The sequence below is a fragment of the Motacilla alba genome, chromosome 5 (genome assembly GCF_015832195.1).
Source record: "Motacilla alba alba isolate MOTALB_02 chromosome 5, Motacilla_alba_V1.0_pri, whole genome shotgun sequence".
In the NCBI taxonomy this organism is placed as follows: domain Eukaryota; kingdom Metazoa; phylum Chordata; class Aves; order Passeriformes; family Motacillidae; genus Motacilla; species Motacilla alba.
The window spans coordinates 28992720-29011623 of NC_052020.1; the positions used below are offsets into that span (position 1 = coordinate 28992720).

The window sequence follows — 18904 nt, forward strand, 5'->3', positions numbered from 1 at the left end:
GGTGCTACAGACAAGCCACAGTCCCTGCTCCTGGTGGGGCTCCCTGGTCTTTCAGCAGCCCTTAATTCAGTGCACTTTTATTGGTGCTCACGTCACCTAGCTACACCAGGCATTGCAACTCAGTCACTTGTTGACTGGGATCTCTCTGTAGGAGACACTGTAAACACACACACACTGAGGGGCAACATGCTGGCTTGGTGCTGAGACACCCTGAAACACAAATAATATATAAATAGATATAAAAGACAAAATAATATATAAATAGATATAAAAGGAACAAACACAAACCCCCCAAATTTTGTCTCCTGCACGGGTGTCTGGGCTATGAAATATGTTATAAGAACATCATCCTCTTCAGTGAATCTTCTTCACGCCCGAGTTTTATCTAAAACAGGGATGGAGTAATCCCACTGATGTCACAGGGCTGATGCTGGTGTAAAACTGGCATGTGTGCCTGGTGAAATAGGTCAGCGCTGGGTACTAGGAGGCAGAGCTGCTGAGTTCACTGAAAAAAAGGAGCTTCTGCAGCTGAGCTGCACTCCTCTCCAGGCATGGCTTGGGACTGGCCTGGTTTCCTCTAGCATCCCTCTCCATCCAGCAAGCATTTTCCACAAGTCTTTGGCAGAAAAATACTAGTTTTGTTGAGGTTCCACATTTCCTATGGGTAAAAGCAAGTGTTCCTGGTGTTGTAAGGGCTGCATACATTTTTTTTAGTTTGTTGAATGGAATAAAACAGCTGAGATAAAAGTTGTGACCACTGATCAGCTGCTTGATTTCACACCCTATTTTTTGTACTGAAGTGCAAGAGATTATTATTATTCTAATCCCATGTGGGTACTTGACTTCTTACAAAAGCTTTCCATCAGAGATGTGAAATGAAGTGTTGTCCTTGGAGCCATATTAATGCCCAAGCTGGGCCTACTCTGCCATTACACCGAGCGTAATTCTGTGTAGTCACTGTGCTGCTGGTGTCGAGCATATTGCTTGGGGATTTCTGGGGTCATGTAAGCTGCTAATAAACAACACATGGCTTTCCTACAGATGGATCCCTTTACTTCACACAACAGCGCCGGTGCAATCCACCCCACACCCATCACACCTAATCTTTCACGGGAAGCAAATATTGAAAGAGAAAAAACCCCAACGCAGGAACCATGAAATAAGGAAGAAAGAAAAGTGACGTCCAAGGAACTTGGCAGAGCCCCGTGTGCCCCATGTGAGGAACCGGGCAGCTGACTTCCAGCATCCCAGGTGATGTAATGTTGGTTTAAGGGCGTACACGCCTCTGTGTGCTAATGAACAGAGCAGGCTGAGGCAAGTAACTGCACAGACAGCTCTGGAAGCCGCTAGCAAGAAATGCTCCTTGGTGTGTGTTTGTGTGTGTGTGTGTGTGTGTGTGTGTGAAGTGGCCACCCCACGCTCCCCCCCACCCCTCCCGTGCCCCTTTGATGCCGGGAAGGAATGCTCTGCTTTCCGAGCCAAAGGCACTCGGTTTTGCCTGTGGGCTATGCGGAAATTTGAGAAGGTGGAAGCAAGAAGCAACTTGTTCTGTCAGGGAGGAAAAGCAGTCTGCAGCTATTTACACTGCACGCTACAGCTTTTAAACGAGGTGGCCGGCGTGTCTGCCATGGTGAAACCCCGGCTTTCTTTCCGCAGGGCTGTGCCTTGCCCTGCCGCGCTGCCCGCCTGCAGTTGGCTTTCGCCCCCATCCGTTGCAGCAGGCTGATCCGAGGTGCTTTGGCTTCGGTAACTCTTGCCTGAGATCCCGCTGTGGTTTTTTCAGTCTTGCAAGGCACTGTGCTTTTGTCCCAGCGGTCTCTCCGAGGCATGACGAGGGAAGCTGTTTCCTGTTTGTGTGTCTGTGATGGACGTAACAGACACTTTTACTACACGTGAGGCATCGGGGGTTTTTGTTCCTTCTTTCTCCAACACTTTCTGGGTAATGTTTTCCGCATTTGGTCTCAACCCGCAGTCCTTTTCTCAGAAAACTTAAGAGAGTCACCCCAGCCATATTTCCATGGGTGGGCGTTTGTGTTTATACACACACACACACATATGTGTGTTAAAAATATCCTGCTTAATTCAGGTACCATTAGAATATTCCATTATCTGGCAATAATCTAGTTGAGCCAAGCAGCAGTTTAAGCAGTGTAAAAGTGGTCTAACCCTTCTCCTTGCATTCTGTCTGGAAGGAATTTATCGCTTTCATCCAGCTCCGGCTGGCAGGTTGTGGTGGTCTAAGGGGAACCAACCTGAGGAGTTCCCCGAAGAGGGAGAGCCACGCTGGGAGGGCGCTGCTCCCTGCGGAGCGGGCTCTGGGCTGGGAGCCCCTCCAGCTGCAGGGCTGCTGCTGCTGCTGCCTGCAACTGGCGCTGGCCCAGCCCCGAGACACAGAGAACATTGGCTGTCGATTACTGCTCCTTCAGACAAATTTACATATAAAAGCCGAGCGTGAGAGATAACTAACAGATAAGCCTGCCATTTTCCAGGTGCTGGAAAACCTGACTGCCTTCTTTATACAAACGCGGCTTTAAGTACTATTCACCTCGGGGTGTGGATGAGTTTATCTTGGTTGGGAATCCAAGGAAATGACTTTTAACCCTTAGTATTGTAATAGGTTGCCCAATGCATCCATATAAACATGATCTACACTTATAGTGTAATGGTCCCTGGGGTTTATTAAATACCATAACAAGGACTTTCGGAAGGCAGACAGATAGCCTGTTCCTCCCAGCTATATTATTAAGAAATGCCAAACTCTTGCAACAAAATGCTTTAAAGGTGTGTTGTTTTTATTTTGTTGTGTTGGGGTTTTTGTTTTGTTTTTAACTAGCCTTGAATTATTTAGCATGTTCTCTAAGAGATTATTGTTTCATGTCCCTTTTCAGCATTTGAGATCCGAAGAAGAGTCCCATGAAATAGTCTCTGCAGGCAGCAGCTAGTTAACCCTTCTGTGTTTCCAGTGACCTGCATCTCTGGAGTGCTTCCTCCCTTCTCAAGCACCAGAACACTGCAAGCGGTAGCAGATTTCAAGTACAGGACTGAGCTGAAAAATGATTATGTACAAATACATATGGCAAGGTCCTGCAAAATTTAAGAATATGAAATCAACAGCAGGCCAGGCCAATTTAATTGAAGTCTGCAGAGATAAACTCAAGAAAGCCGTGTACCTGAATAAAAAAGAATTACAAGTTTTATGAAGCTACAAAATAGTATACATGACTTATGGTGTGTTAGCAAAGCTAGGGTTGAACCAGTATACAGTAAAAAAAAAAAAAAATCACTGCTGGTTCTCAATAAAGAAAAGATTCTGCAGTTTATTACATGGCTTGTCTGTGTTGGTGCTGCAGGGCTAGAAGAAATAAAAAGTAATAAAATCTGACTTTGTTTCTAATACCAGCAGATCCAAAGCTAAATATGCAAAGGCACAATTCTGTTTTGAAAGATTGTACCATTTTTCCATAGCCTTTTCTCAGAGAAGATAACACACTCAGAATGAGGTGCAGAACTGTTACAGAAAAAAGTTCCCTTCTCAGAGTATTTGGGGAGATTCGTGTATTGCTAAGAGAAGTGGGAAAAAGCTAAGTAGTCATCCAACCCTTCCCTAGGCCATGAACATGCTGTACCCAGGGCTGTGTCTGTGGTGCTTTGCACAGGATGTGGCATCTCCCAGGGGAGCTGTGGGGCCTAGGAACCCACATGCCTGCCCTGTCCTCCCACAAGCCGTCAGCTGCCATGGCCATGCTGCCTGTTTCAGGCACTGCATGCCAAGGAAACCTATGTGCGTGCCTCCAGCCCCAGGGGCTTGGCAGGCACTGCTGTGGGATGGGGATCCTGAACGGTCGACTGGTGTTCCTTGTGTTTGATCAGGAAATAAAGCTCCCTGGCTTCAGGTTCACCCCACCTGGGAGGTTTTGTTGGCTTCTGGGAGGCCATCTCTACAGAAGAAGCCGACTCAGCAGCCATGGCACAGCAGGGCATTCCCGATGGCCAGGCTCCCCCTTTCCCGCCCGCCTGGCAGGGGCATGGGGCCCATCCCAGCCACCCTACTGCAGTGCATGTGAGGAGATACCTGTTCGGTTTGGACAAACCACCAAGCTGCAAAGATTTTAAAAACTTATCCAGTTCTGCTAAGCCTTTGTGGATTAGCAAAACGGGCTGGAGAATTACCAGAAGTTGATGCCCGTCATCATGTCTGGTGTTTCCTGCTGGGGTCAGGAACACCAGCTGCCCTACCCTGCTCACAGGAATATCAGCAGTTTCACTTCCACACCCAGCCCACGGCAAAACACCAGAAAGCAGCAACAAAAAGTAAGTTTAAAAAAAGAAAAAAAAAAAAAAAAAGAGAGACATGAGCGTTTCATAATTCAGAAAAGCTTTACCAGCAGAGGCTATAGGTGACAGAAAATGGACAGGCCCTCATGGGGATTTGGTGTGAAAGGAACCTGTAGCCTGATGTTCCTGGGAATGGTTGGTAATTGTGGGGACCAGGAACATGCCAAGGTTTGGACGGGACAGTTGGACTGCTCATGTTTCCTTACAAAGCCCTGGAGGGTCCAGCCTGACTCCCCATGTGGCAGCCCTGCCTCTGGCAGATTTGCAGACCTGTCTGACCTCCCTTGCTGAGCCACAGCCCTGTCTTGCACACTCCTGGGGGTCACAGCTTTGAGCCTACAGCTGCCACTGTCCCACAAGCCCCGTGGAGCCCGGGGACAGCAGTGTGGCACAGTGGACAGCAGTGTGGCACACCAGCTGGTGCCTGAGGGGTGGGCATAGCCTGGGGCATGCACATCCCCCAGGACCACACTTGGATCTGCCTCTCAAGAGTGACCAACATCTGATGCATGAGTCCCAGCAATGAGAGCAAGCTGGGTGCTTGAGGCAGGGGCAGCCATGGTTTGACTCCACTCTCATCTGTGCATTTCTGCATCAGCCTTGACTGCTGTCAGCCTTTTCCCATCCATACAAACCCTGTACATACACAAAGTCTTATTAAGAAAGGATTGGTCTGAACGTTGACACATGTTTTGGGGGAGGGAAACCTTCATTTAGCTGAACTCCTTCATCCACCTCTAGTGCCTCCTCTGCCCGAAAGAAAAGGCTGTTCTCATTCACTTCTTTCACTGCAGTTAATTAGTAAGTCCAAGCTGGCCCGTCCTCTGGAGCTGGTGGTTCCTTTAATCTCTCTGTTGCTAGGGCATGCTGACATGCACCACTGGTACCAGTTCCAGCGTGATGTGGGGGATTGTGGAAAGAAAGGGGAAAGGGCTGATCAAACAAAATCTGATTAAAAAAAAAAGAATAGAAAAAAAAGAAAAGAGCTCTTTTTGATGAGGCTGAGAAGTTTACAACGAGGGAAAGCACACGGTGAATGATAAGGCCTAAAGGAGCTCATTAAATTGAGGCAAGCTGAGCAGAGTTATCTTATTTCACTCTTTTTCTCCTGACACCCCCATGATGGGGAATTCTTTCATTGAAGCGGGGGAAGGAAGGATCATTTCCTTGCAAATGTTTTATAGAAATCAATGTATAATTGTTTTCCTAGAAGTTTTTTTTTTTTTTTAAATCAACTCTTTAAACATCTGTAAAGCAAACTGGAACCTCAACAAAGGCTTGAGAGAAGTGTAGGCTCCAAGTGAAAGAGGACCCACAGCCCATTATTGTTTCCTTCTCTCAGCTCATCCAGCCTTCTGAGAACTAGCAAGATAGAAGTTAAATAAGACACATGGACCTCAGGGATCTCAGACATCAAGTATGAATGTAAATGTGAAACATTTGCCTTGGAAGTAGTTTTGCTTCCTTCATTTGATCTGCCTTTACAAAACCAGAGCGAGCATGTGATTTGAGAAGATTCATGTATAGAAACAAAGTGCTGCCTAGCTAAACCTCACACAGTGATTTCCTTGGGATCTCTGGGAAGTGCCTTTCCTCTGACTGTGGCCTATGCTGGCTGCCTCTGGAGCAAAGAATCCCACCACAGCATGTCTCCGTGAGTGCAGATAAATTGAAGAGCTACAGAATGCAGGAGGCTGCAGGCTCATAGGGAACCCTCCTAGGTCTGTGCTCAGCAGAGGAAACCAGGGTATGGCTTAATCCCTTGCTGGCAACACAGTGGGAGAGCGAAGTAATGGACAGTGCATTCTTTCTTCCCATCTGAAAATTAGTCAGATTGCTAACCAGAGCTCCATTTTGAAAGTCTGCATAATTTATGGACCACAAAACAGAAGTGAACACCTGCCCCATGCAGCTTCTTACTCACAGAGTAATGAGATGAGCACTCACTTTCTTGTGGGGACAGAAAGGGATGGTGTGACTGCAGCTGTGCCAGCCAGAGCAGCTCTGGGCACTGGGGTCAGGCAGCAGTGGCAAACAGCACGTTATCTCTGCAAAACTCCACCAGACCTAGCAAAAATTTTTTAGGGATTTTTGATGGTTTTACTTGATCCTTTCTTTCATGGACCCTAAAGGAGGCTTTGGAAAACCACCTCATTGTTCTTATTAAAAAGCAATCCATTTTTGTAAATAAAGATTTTAGCCTCCCTCACCTGGAGGTCTTTCTCCCTACCTTAGTACTTCCCTCTGGCCAAGAATTCCACTCCTGCTATGCAGGTGATGGATGACATGGACGGCTCACTTGTACTGCAAGGGATAAAGTTAGCTATTTCCAAAGATAAGAGCAGCTTTTAAATGTGCAAATATGTTTTTATTAATCTCTCCTCCTACTTTCAATAGTTTCCCCTCCCCTCCAGCCATAGGAGCGCACAGAGAGCCTTGCTGCATTGGAAAGTGGTGTATTTTACACATGGCAGTTCAGCCTTAGTACGGCTTTACTGGCTTAATCTCCTTCAGGTATCAGCCCATCCTTCTGCAGGCCGTTTTAAGACAACTTTTTTTTTTTTTTTTCTTCTTTTTCTGAGGGAATTCTTCTTAAGCGGGATCAGGTGTTTGGCCCCATTCTTTTTATCTGTTTTTTCAGCAGAACTGCACCCAAAGGTATGATGAGACATGGTGGGGTGGGATGTCACTGTTATGCCTTACTTTGCCAGGCTGAGCCATGTTAGCAAACAGGCTGATTTTGCTAATATGGTTTGAATTAGTAAATGCATTCCTCACATAAACACAGGTCTAGCTAATGGGACATACTGGTAAGGAGAAACTTTTTAAGGACCTTTCATTAACCCTGGTGTCATATGTGTGTATGGGCACACAAATTTTCATGCTGCTCCTTCTTCACCCCACACATCACCACTCATTTGGTCTCATGCAGAGCAGGCAAATGCAAGTCCAGAGAGGCTTTGTTTGCTCAGTGGATTTGTAAAATAGAGATGGAAAGATAGGCCCTTGTAGTCTTTTGTCAGTCTCACCCATTACCCTACAGCACTGCCTGGTTTAATTCACTTTATACTAATTTTGTACCCAGTGTTAACAGTGGTAACATGTACAGGACAGTGGAAAATTTGTCTGTTGTTTGAGTTACTTAATGCCTACCTTTGTCAGCTTGACAACAGTCTTCTCTCCCTTCTTTCCAAGCGTGGTGCTTTTTCACTTGTTTCCTGATGAGTAGTCTCCAGCAATTCTTTTTAAGAACTGGAATCATTGCTGTCATGCTCTCTTGCATTTCAGATGTGATACATTAAGTGCCTCTGTGTATCAGGGTCTTTACATAAGAGTCACGCATGATCTTTGCATATTGACATGAAGAAGAAGTAAGAAAAGTCAAAACAAGATCCCATGGCTGATAGCACAACAAATTCACACCAGCAAGCACATTAAGGGTGGCTGAACAGGGGATATTGTGCTAATGTGCAATTTGTCCAGACTGAGAAGAAGAGGCAATTTTTCTATTATGGAAAGTAGTCATGGTAAGATTGGATAAGAAATCGGTTAGAGGAGGGCAACACAGCCCTTATGGTTTGCTCCTTCTAGTGTTAAGCTGTAACAAACCATAAATATTGTGCAAGTTTCTGTATACTGCAGTTTATCAGCAGGGTGTTCTGTTACTTGATTTATGGTCTCGGTTGCTCTGGTTTAACAGCAGTTTGTAGGAGAGAACATGTCCTGCAGTAGGGTCTGGGTGGTGCCTGGGGTCTGAGGCATAACTAAAACCCATGCAAGGCTGTCTTCTCCTCTCTGGCAACTGGCTGACGCTGCAAAACACACAGGAACCCTAAAAACAAAAGCAGCATAATGGGAAGGAAGGCGACTCACAGTTAGGCAAGGGGCCAGCTTTCTCTGCTTTTTCCTCTGAGTCTCCACTTGTGGAAGTCCCTGTTTGCATGGCCTTACTATCAACTGATGTTTTAGCTGTTCATTTGTGGTGAATCATAACCGAAGGGAACTGAAGCACTATCTGAAATTTGCTTCCTCTTGGGCAACAGAAGGACCAGCTGAACCTTCTTCCCCTTTTGGCTGCTCAGGCTGCTCTCTTGTCAGAGCACCATTATAGCAGTGCAACACTGCTTTATTTACAGAATTGGTGGCACTGCTTCGGCTTCCTTGAGCGGGGACCTTTTGAGTGTTTTTCTTTACTGGTGAGAAGAATGTGTGACAGTGGAAGGTAAGTTAGAGCTTCTGTGCAGGCATGACTTCAGTGGCATTACATTACCTGTGAATTCTTAGTTTTTGATGCATATGAAAATAAAAACATATTCCCCTCTCCACCAGCCTAGTCTGTTCTGCCGTCAAGCTTGGCAGGCCAGCTGAGGGAAGCCAGCAAAAAAAAGTACCCAAATGAGAAAATATGATTTTCTAATGAGCAGCTGAGATGAAACTGAAGAATGCTTCTGGCAGAAAACACTTCCAGCATTTGGGACTATGTAAAATTCTGATCTGGGTTAAAAAAATATTGTTATTTACACTTATCACTATGGTAAGGACAGGAAGTTAAACAACATTTGACTAGCAGAGACTGAATGTTACCAGGTTGAGCTTAACAGTTGGTAAGAGATAGAAACAAAGATCAGGCTCCTGGTCTTTCCTAGACCAAGAAAAGCAGTGGTGATTCCATTAAAACCATTTGCTCTGTAACTGAAGGCATGTAATTTTAAACCCTGGGCAAGGGAAAAGCTCTGGTTATGTAAAAAGCATGTTGGAGAGAACAGTAACAAGCATCAGCTATCCATAGGAGATATAACAACAGATCCACTCTGAGAAATCATCAGCTCTGCTTTGATCTCAGCCTTGAGGAAATGAGCGTGCAGAAGCTGGGCTAGATATATGACAACAAAATCACAAAGGTCACGCAGCAAAATGGGAGCCAATTAGCAAGAGACTTGAAATGACAATTAATTTTCCCATCAGCAGCAAGAGGAAGACATAAGTGACCAAAAACATGCTGCCCATTGGGGAAGAAAGGCTCCAGACAGTTCCTGGCTAGAGTGCCAGGGTGCTTCATACTCTTTTTTTGCATTTGTTATCACTTCAGACAAATATTGCAATCAATGTCAATGCAGAGGGGGGTGAGATCACAAAGCTATAACAAAGGCTAGATCAAAAGATCCTTCAGATAGTGATGAAGTTGGTTGGGCCAGATGAATTTCATCCTCGGGTAATTTCTACAGCCAGTTATTTAACCACAAAAGCTCCAAGTGTAACCTCGCTCAGGTCCTGGGATGTTTTACGGAGCCCAGAGATCATACTTGGAAGCCTGGAAAAGTGCAGACGTAGTTCCGGTCTTTAAAAGGGAAAAAAGGAGGAGCCAGGGATTACAGATTGTTCAGTTTGACTTCAATTCCCGGAAAAATACTGGAACAAACAATCAAACTTCGGTAAGCACCTAAAGCAAAACAAAGAGATGAATAATGGCCAGTGTAGATTTGTCAAAAACAAATTGTGTAAAACAGGTCAAATTTCCTTTCATGACAGAATAAAGAACCCTCATTGATAAGGGACAAGCAATATTATTCCTGTATTTTGACGGTGGTGAGGATTTTGTCACAGTGTAACGTGATACTCCAAAGCAAATTTAATTAAGGGAGTCTGTGATAGACAGAGCTGATCTGGGATGATGGAATGCTGATTGGAAAACTGCATGAAGAGAAGAGTTATTACCTATACCTTTAAAAGGGAAAGATGGATCAAGAAGAGTTGGTGGGAATCTATACTGGTTCGGTCTGATTTAAGGAGATTATGAACAGCTTGGAAAATGGAATAGAAAATATTACATTCTTGGCTACCACAAATCTGGAAGGGTACTATGGGTAATCTGAAATATAGGGCTACAATTAAAAAAATATTTAGACAAATAGCTTTAAAAATAGGATTCATTTCAGTAAGGACAGTTCTCAGTTTCTATGCTTGGGTATCACCAGGAATAATTAATTCTATTTATATAGGGCAGTGAATTTTTGAGTAAGTAGCAACACTTTATAAAAAGATCTGAGAGATGTTCCAGGTCACAATCCAAATATGAGTTAATTGCTAATGTGAAAAGGACAAGTGCTTTACTAGGATTTGTGCTTAGAGGTGAACTCCACAAATAATCATTCTGCTCAGTTGTCTGTGAGCAGCTGGAGTGTAATGTCCAGCTTTGAGTGCTGTGCTCAAGACAAAGTCCAGAGGACAACTGGGGGATAATGAGAGGTCTTGCAAAACAGGGCTAGGAGGAAGAATGAACAAATTGACTTTCTTAAGTCTAGAGAAGACTAGGGCAAGATAGGGTTACTGCTGTCAAATATGTGAAAGGTGGCTGGGAAGCAAAGGGGAATAAATTGTTTGCTATATAGATGATAGATAGGACAACTAATGAGCTTAAACTACAGAAAAGGAGATTGGGGTTGGATGTTAGAAGATGGCAAGCAGTAAGGGTAATTGCACACAGAAGTATCTGAGGAGGGTGTGGAATCGCCATCCTGCTTTTAGGAAGAGGTTAGACAAACACTTGCCAAGTGTGACATAAGTATAATGATCCTGCCCTGGGACATGAGTCTGGACTGAGCGATTTTCTGAGATTCCTCCCAGCTGTATAAATCTCTGATTCTCTCCCGGCTGCTGGGGGAAGCAAGGCTGATGTTGTGGAGCATTGCAAGTGCTCCATGTTTGTGGTTTGCAGTGATCTCATTTGTGAGTGAGAACCAAGAGCAGGAGTTATGTGTGCTGCTTTCTGGTTCAGAGAAAAAAGGCTGCAGTGACAGGTGAAGTCACCAAAGACTCAGATGTCCTTGGATTGTGAGAATATAGTCCTGTATGTTTGATCTCTCATTTAAATGTCTCTGGTTTCCACATGGTGATATGTTACACTGACCTTGATTGATCAGTACAAAACAGTGTGTAAAGCTGAAACGTTGTCACTCTGACTGTTCTAGGATTGCATGCTATTGCAGCCTCCTGTAGAGCCAACCAGAGTAGCCTGTCCTTTATATAATTCAGGACTCTTGCTTCCGTTTTGACTGGAACCAGAGGCCAGTTCAGCCAGCAGCCCTGGCAGCAGTGACACAGGCTGGCACTTGGAGCCCTAAAGCTTCCACAGTGTCAGATGCTGGAGAACAGAAATGTGAGAAACTGGTTTTTTATCTGGAGTCCCTGCGGGCCATTAAGGACAGAGCTTGCTAAAGATTATTTTATGCAAGCACTTACAGAAGTTCGTGTTTCTCTAGGAACTCCATGGAAGATAAATGGAAAAGGATGCAAGCAGGAAGGACAGAAATATTCTTCTTTTTTTTTTTCCAGTTTCCAAAGACAGCTTTTACAAACACTAGTATATAAATAGCCAAAAAAAAAAAAAAAAGAAAGAAAAAAAGGGCTTATTTTAAAGAAGTGGTTAACCCAAAGTCCCTTGAAAAAAATAGCAGAGAGCAAACACTGAAGTCCTTTGACTCTATGTCATAATTTATAGCAGGTTTCCAATTGTGAAATCTCTCAGTGATGTGGGACAGATGTTATGGTGAGGAAAATAAAACAGACAACGGGCTGGGAAATGCAGAGACGATAAAATGACACCGTGTTTTAATCCTTATGGGAAATCTTTATATGGCTTTCCAAAATACTGTGCTGGTGAGCAGTTAGGAAATAGATGAGCTATATAAACAGAGCCACTAGAGGTCCGTGACTGTTCCCATGCGGAGACTGTCAGTCTCAAGGGCAGCTTTGGGAGGGGACTATTCTGCCCACCATCTTCTAAATGATCCTTTTAATAATCTGTCCAGACCTATTTGTGTAAGAAATGGACAAAAATGGAGGTTTTCCAGGGCTCGTTCCGGTTCCTATGGCAGTAGATCAAAGGCAATAACAATACAGATTTAATTAATTCAGGAGAAGGAATTCCCACTTGCAGCGGTCTTAACCCAGCAGTGGAGGAAAGCTGTCAATCATAAGGGCAAAGGTGCTGAAACTGGCATGGATTTGTGGTTTGTTTTGTTTTGTTTTGTTTTGTTTTGTTTTCCTTCACACTAAGAAGTTCAGGAGGAGAGTGAAACAGTAAACGTCACCTGAGCTTCAGCAAAAGTAGGGGTTCACATAAAATCAGTTTAACATAAATATTATATAAATAAAATTAATGTAAGTGTTACATGTTATTTAACATTATTACATGTTATTTAACATAAATATTATATGTTATATAAACGTATAACAATTTATAACTGTGCGTGAACCATCCAGCTACAGGACATATGGACAATAACTGGGTCTGTCAAAAGAAACCTCTCTGAGGGAATTGTATTTCCTTGTCCAGGTCAAGTTTGGAGAACATCCCTATCAGCCTCACTCCTAATGCCCATCTTCTCACCAAAAACCAGCAGCATTCTTAAAGGCAGCAAAACCTGACAAACAAACAGCTGGGGAGGAACTCATCTCCACTTTCCAGCTTGGTGTAAATCATAGGAGGAGAAAGAATTAAATTATTAGAAAGAATCAAGAATTACTTACTTAGCCAAAGACGAGTAAAGGCAAAAATCCTTGCACAGAGCTAACATCAAAAAAATGAAGAAAGGCCTTTTGGAAGACTGATCAGGGAGCTGGCCACCAGGGCACTTGGGCTTTCTAGAATGCCTTAAACACCAGAAGCAAAGATGAGAGAGGAAGTTTGTTGATTTCACTTGAGCTAGAAATTACCACCATAGTAATCTGATGCAAATCTACAATGGGAGATTTTAAGGAGGCCAGCAGAGAATGGAAAAGTAGAAGTACTTTCCCATCAAAAATATATTGTCTGAGTGAGGATAATATATGAGAAAGGACCACACAGGAAGGAAGATATTGTAGAATTCTGCTGACATTAAATGAATTAATTTCTTTGAATAATATCTTCAAAAAGACATTTTTTCTTAAACAGAGGTTCTAAAATAAACTTTCACTCATAGCTGTGACAAAGCTCCTGTTGCCTTCTCCTTTAAACAACTGCAGAATATCAAAGGTGAAGTCAGTTCAAGAATCTGTTATCCCTTTGCCCTGTATGCCCTCATTTTCCATATGCAGCTCATCTAACCTGGCCTGAATTTCTTTCTCAACATGAGGGAAGTGACCCATATGACCCTTTGTGTGATTTCTGAAGCACTGAGCAACAGACATCACTGAGACAGCACAGGAGCCCTGCTGCAGCTGATTTTAGACAAAACAGGTTGAACTCTGTGGCCAGTGTGTAGTTTTGTGCAAGGTGCCAAATACTTCAAGGGTTGAATCTGCCTACCTAAAATCGCAATGGGGACATTTTTGCCTTGAGGAAAACAGGGATAGGAGCTCATATCCAACTAGGGCAATCTAGCAATTTGTCTACCACTCTGTCAAACAGGCATTCATTAGAAAAATCAGATAAATAAAGACTCACTTAGATCCAATGGCTTGGTCTGCTGAAGATACATCTTGCAGAATACATCTTGCAGAAGTCCCCTGCACAAAATGATTTAGAAATTGTTTCCTACCTGCAGCCTGTTTCATCTTTGAACTCCAGCTGACATCATCCCAATGGCACAAAACTTTAGGGCTCTGACATACAAGAAAGGATCTTTACATTACAACATCTTACAGCCAATCTTGTGGGTTTACCTGGAATCCTGCATGTGATTCCCAGCACTACACATGGTAAACATTCTTACTACACAGAGACCTCTGTGTGTCCATTCATTCAAACTCACCATCTGTGCCCACACTGAGGCTCTCACCAACCTCTGTGTGTGTGTGTGTGGTTTCTCATCATGTTTTCACTGAAAGTAAAGTGAGGAAGAATGGGCCTTTCCATTTCTAGGAAGGCACTGAGCCATCATTTTGTATATGAATCTGGAAAAAAGAAGTACTCCCATTTGGAGGAGAATTTAGGTGCTGAGAAGAGAATGACCTCTTCACGCTGGCACAATTTAATTTATCTATTTACTGGATATTACCCCATTAAACCACTTGCAGCATGGCCAAGGTTAGGCTATATAAGGCTTAATTGCACTCCATTAGGAAATTTGGTAGAAAAACCCTTCACACCTTTAGACTTTTTTTTTCAGGTTTATCAGGTATCATATGTCCTTATGTTACCTTGGGAGGTACATTTTTTAAGGTCTTTTGCAGAGTGCAGTCCCTTTAAGACCTTTAAGGTAAGAGTTAGAAGAGCTTTCTCACACCCTATGGGGTTAGACCCCAGACAGAAGTGGTCAGTCTGGTCTTCCTTTAAGCACTCCCTTGTGCTGCAGGGGTTGGCAGAAGACTTGTCAGAGATCATAACAGAGTCAGTGGGTCACACAGAGCCAGAGTGCATGAGAGGACAGCACAGAAGCTGCCATCAGGTAGGACCCATATGCTGTAACAAAGGGAAATGGGGCAAGTCTCAGCCTCAAGGCACGTCCAGAGGGAGGTGAGGTGATGCCTGCTGGTGGCATTGCTTTTGATGTAGGAGGTCTTAAAAATACTTATTTTGAAAGTATCATTTTTGATATTTTATAGCCAGTAGGCTCTTTTGGCACAAAGAAGCCTCATCGTTGCACTTTAGATGTTTTTAAAATTTGCCACTGCAGTTCTAGGGAGAGTCCTTGGGCTATTTGCTTTATAGCTGGAGTTTGGAGCCAAAATACTTACTGTAACCTGAGATTTAAAGGTTTTGCATGTTATTAAGAAAGCAAGCTGCAGCCTGCCCTCTTCCCCATGCCTTCTTCAGTGTGGATAAAGTACTGCAAATACAACATATGCACACTGCCTTTAAAAAAAAGTATCTACAATAGTGTAATTTTTATGTCGGTAACAGATGTGAAAAGAATGTGTGAAGTCCATGAAAGTATGTAAAGACTTGTGCTAGTTTTGTCTTTAATGATAGTGAGGTACGAGGCTGCCATATCACACTGAGGTGTGCAAAGTTCTGGCCCTCTGAGCCAGCCTTTAAGAAGAAGACTGAAAAGCATTTGCTTCCTCTCTGCCATTTGTGTTGTCAGGAATGTGCTAAAACCAAATCCCTGTATACTGGTAGTGACAGCTGGAATAAGCCCAGTCTCCACTGGGGTAAGATGAAGGCATTCTGCTTTTTGTGGTCCCTGATAATGCGGAAGTCTGTTATGGATGGCCTGGATTTTTCTCAGGGACATAACTGGGAAGAACCAGCTGATACCTACATGTGAACTTCCATGTACATTAAAACACTGGGAATTGTTTTGATTTACCTTAGATTTGAACTTTTTGGGGAGGAAAATAATAAAAGGTCCTGATATAATTTTATTTTTAATGCATAAGTGCAGTGTTTCAATAGGTATTTTTCCCTGTAAGACAGTGATTAACTCTCAGGTAGAGAGGGCTTCAGCTTAGAATATCTTTTCTTGAAATCAGTGCTTTTCCTCTGCCCTTACCATCCTCCTTTGCAACCCCGGAAAATGAAGGCTGGTACATTCCTGAAGGCTGCTCCAAAATAAACATCCAGCAATTGCCAACTTCTGCCTCAGCTGCATTAATGAACCCCTTTAAACCACCAGTGCAATGCAGTAGGTGCTTACAAGAACAATATTCAGCCACGGTCTGTGCTCCAGATACGGAGTTGGTTGTGAAGCAGGCAAGTCTCCAAAGCTGCGAATGGCCTTCCTGTTACAACTTTCCGTGCCAGCTGTATCAAGGAGTTGTTACAAGAGGTGCTAATCAGATGCTTGAGAACAGCATTCGGACCCTCCTTCCCCTGCCATGCTGTGGACATTGCTCCCAGGGAGGAAAATGCTATTAGAGTATTAGGTCATCTCGGCGCTTCCTGTTTTCTTGACTGATTCTCCTGTAGCTTGCTCTGCTAATTCTTGGGTCCCAGTGCACTGGGGTTATGGCTGTGTACAAAATAAAGGCGGAGAAATGAGTGGCTGCATCACAAAAGCGTATGACTGGACATTTTGTTTTGCAAGGCTGGTGAGACAATATGAATCATACTGTTCCTCCCACACAGAAATCCCCTTCTGCTATAGTTATGCCTTGCATACCTAATAGCTTAGTAAATGGCAGAAAGAAACTTCTCTGCAAAGCTGGGGAAAACTGTATCTCCCAAGTGGCCAAATGCCACCCTCCTCAGCTTTGGTCTAATACTGACATCTCAGATATTGACACTGTGATAATCATTATGAGAAGTGCCAGTGGAAAATGATTGGATGCAAAAAGTGTAATTACCTCTCCTTAGACAGCCAAGAATAACTGGAATGTCCTTTAATATTTTGGTAACTCCACATGCTTACACGTGAACCTTGCTGGGAGAATGGCAGGAGCATGACAAAAGCAGAAGGGCTTGTGGGATTATTCAAATTTCCCTGCTGCTCCTTATGGACTTGTTTGATCAGAGGGGCTCAGCACAGCTCCATTGTGGCTCATGCCTGACATTCACATCTATCTTTGCTGGTGAGTGAAGGCTTTCTGAAGCAGCCCAGGTAGCTGGGAGGCTCAGAGTCCTTATGTCCCCTTATGTCTCAGAGTGGGTTCAAGGCATGCAAAACGAGCACCATTTTGTTTATTGCCTGGTGGAGGTTTTCCAGACTCCATATGCCATTGGTCGCATGTGAAACCCTGCCACGGGTCATCACTTTGGGCAAATGCCTGGTGGGGAACAGGACAGTGGAACTGAGGAGGAGTCAGTGGTATCAGTTGGGTGGGCAGCCAGGAGCTGCCAGCCACTTTGTCCTTGACTCATATGCATGTGTTACAGTATGCAGCAGAAGTTTCAGGTGCTGATCAACAGCGCAATATGGGATCAAAAAGGAAATTCTGGCAGCATATGGGGGAGATTTAGGCTGTGAGGAGGTGGGAAGACCTGTCTCAGGAAGATGTCTTGAATGCAAGCTACTACAATGGGAAACTGCCACCCTTTCTTTTGTTTGTCTGGGAATACAGGGGCTGTGAGTCCTGTAGTTCAAGTTTACAAGTTTAAAACACTGAATTCAATGCATTTTCATAGGGCAAGTCTTGCCTAGCAACTCCCAGGATGGTTTAACTGGGCCCAAAGCACTCAAGAAGAACAGGAGGAGTATCTCCAACAGCTCCTTGAAGGCAGATAAAGCAGCGAGGTTGGTGTGGCCACAGCCTCAGGTACTGAACATGCTGGGGCCGCATGGGGACGGGCGGGAAGTGTGGCTGGTGGGGATGCTGGACACGTCTGTCCAGACTCTGTGAATTTTCTTTCCCTGGCCCCTGGTACCGGCTCTGTTCTGCCATTGCCATCCTGGCTCGCTGTCCCTGAGCCTAGGCCCTGCTGCCAGCCCAGCCCCATCCCGCCCTGAAGGTGCCCAGCTCCCCGGTGCCCGCCGCTCCCAGCCGCACACGCCAGCTGCGCCGTTTGTTTTGGAGGCCCGGAGCAATTCCCTCCGCCCTCACGCCCCTCTGTTTACAGTATCGCAGCCGCTTCCAGCCTGCGATAGCGCGGTGGCCGCCAGGTGACCCTGGCTTAGTGTAAATATTTTGCTTTCGCTGGAAGGAAATGTGACATACATTTGGGGTGGAAGTTATCCAGAGGCTGTGGCCTCAGGAGCCGAACTGCTGGGAAGCCCCTGCCGCAGTGCTCTCAAGGTAGCGGCACCGTCAAACACATTGGGATATGGGGACTGTGCACCAGCAAGGGGCCAAAGATTTGGTTCTCGGCGACGCAGCAAGGGCAGCCGGGGGTCAGTGAGGAGTGAGGGTGCCATGCTGCCCAGGCACAGCAGGGTAAGGCACAGCGCGGCCTGCCTGCCCTGGCACACCTCCCCCTGGGCAGCTGAGGTACGAAAGAAGGTCATGGCAGAGAGAGATGAGCAGAGGCACTTTCCAAATATCCATGTGAGTTTGGAGCAAAAATGCTGTAAAAAAAAATCACTAAGTGATGATTTGAGTTTCTTAAACCATGTGGCCATGTAAGCAATCATGGTATTGTGGCAAGTCCCAGTTTCCTGCTAATGGGCTTTGTCCTGCACTGAGGACAGTCTGGCTTAAGGCCTGGATGGGTTTTAAAAGCTGCCTCCAGCTGAGGGGTGTTTGCTGTTGGTGACACTTGCCATTGCCTGCCTCAGCCTGACTGTCTGTAGATATGCTTAAAAAGGAATAGTAATACAATGCTTAAAGGCATATTGTGCCAAGTAGCTCGTGTCACATTTTACATCTGATAAATATTAATTAATGGTATTTCAAAGTACAGAAGGTGCTGGGAACTCATGCATTGGCTGGAGAGAAATAGATCTCCCATATTTAACCATAAGCTTGCTGAATTTGACTTGGCATAGCTTGGTTACCCTGGAGTAGTGTCTGCTTTTTTGGCATCCCTCCCTGTCATACTGAGGTGCCGACTTCCCGACTTCCCACAGGACAGCCCAGCAGCCTCCCCAGGGAATCAAAGAGCCAGATTATCCAGAATGGGCAAGCTGCACCAAGTCAAGTGCTTGTTTTTGGTAAGTATCCAGAAATTAAGGCTCTAACTTGTTGAGGTTTTAGGCCTTGCCTAGGCCCTGTCCTTATCAACTGCTGTGAGCATAATTACCAACCTTTGTTTCTCCAGACAGTCAAATGT

At 44.6% G+C, this 18904-nt stretch overlaps 1 long non-coding RNA gene across 1 annotated transcript; it reads left to right on the top strand.

Moving 5' to 3' along the window:
• The first annotated feature begins 7698 nt into the window (after positions 1-7698).
• Positions 7699-18785, top strand: LOC119701800. The gene is made up of 3 exons (XR_005257194.1): positions 7699-8557; positions 17324-17454; positions 18702-18785. It is a non-coding gene; the product is annotated as an uncharacterized LOC119701800 (long non-coding RNA).
• Positions 18786-18904: the final 119 nt, after the last annotated feature.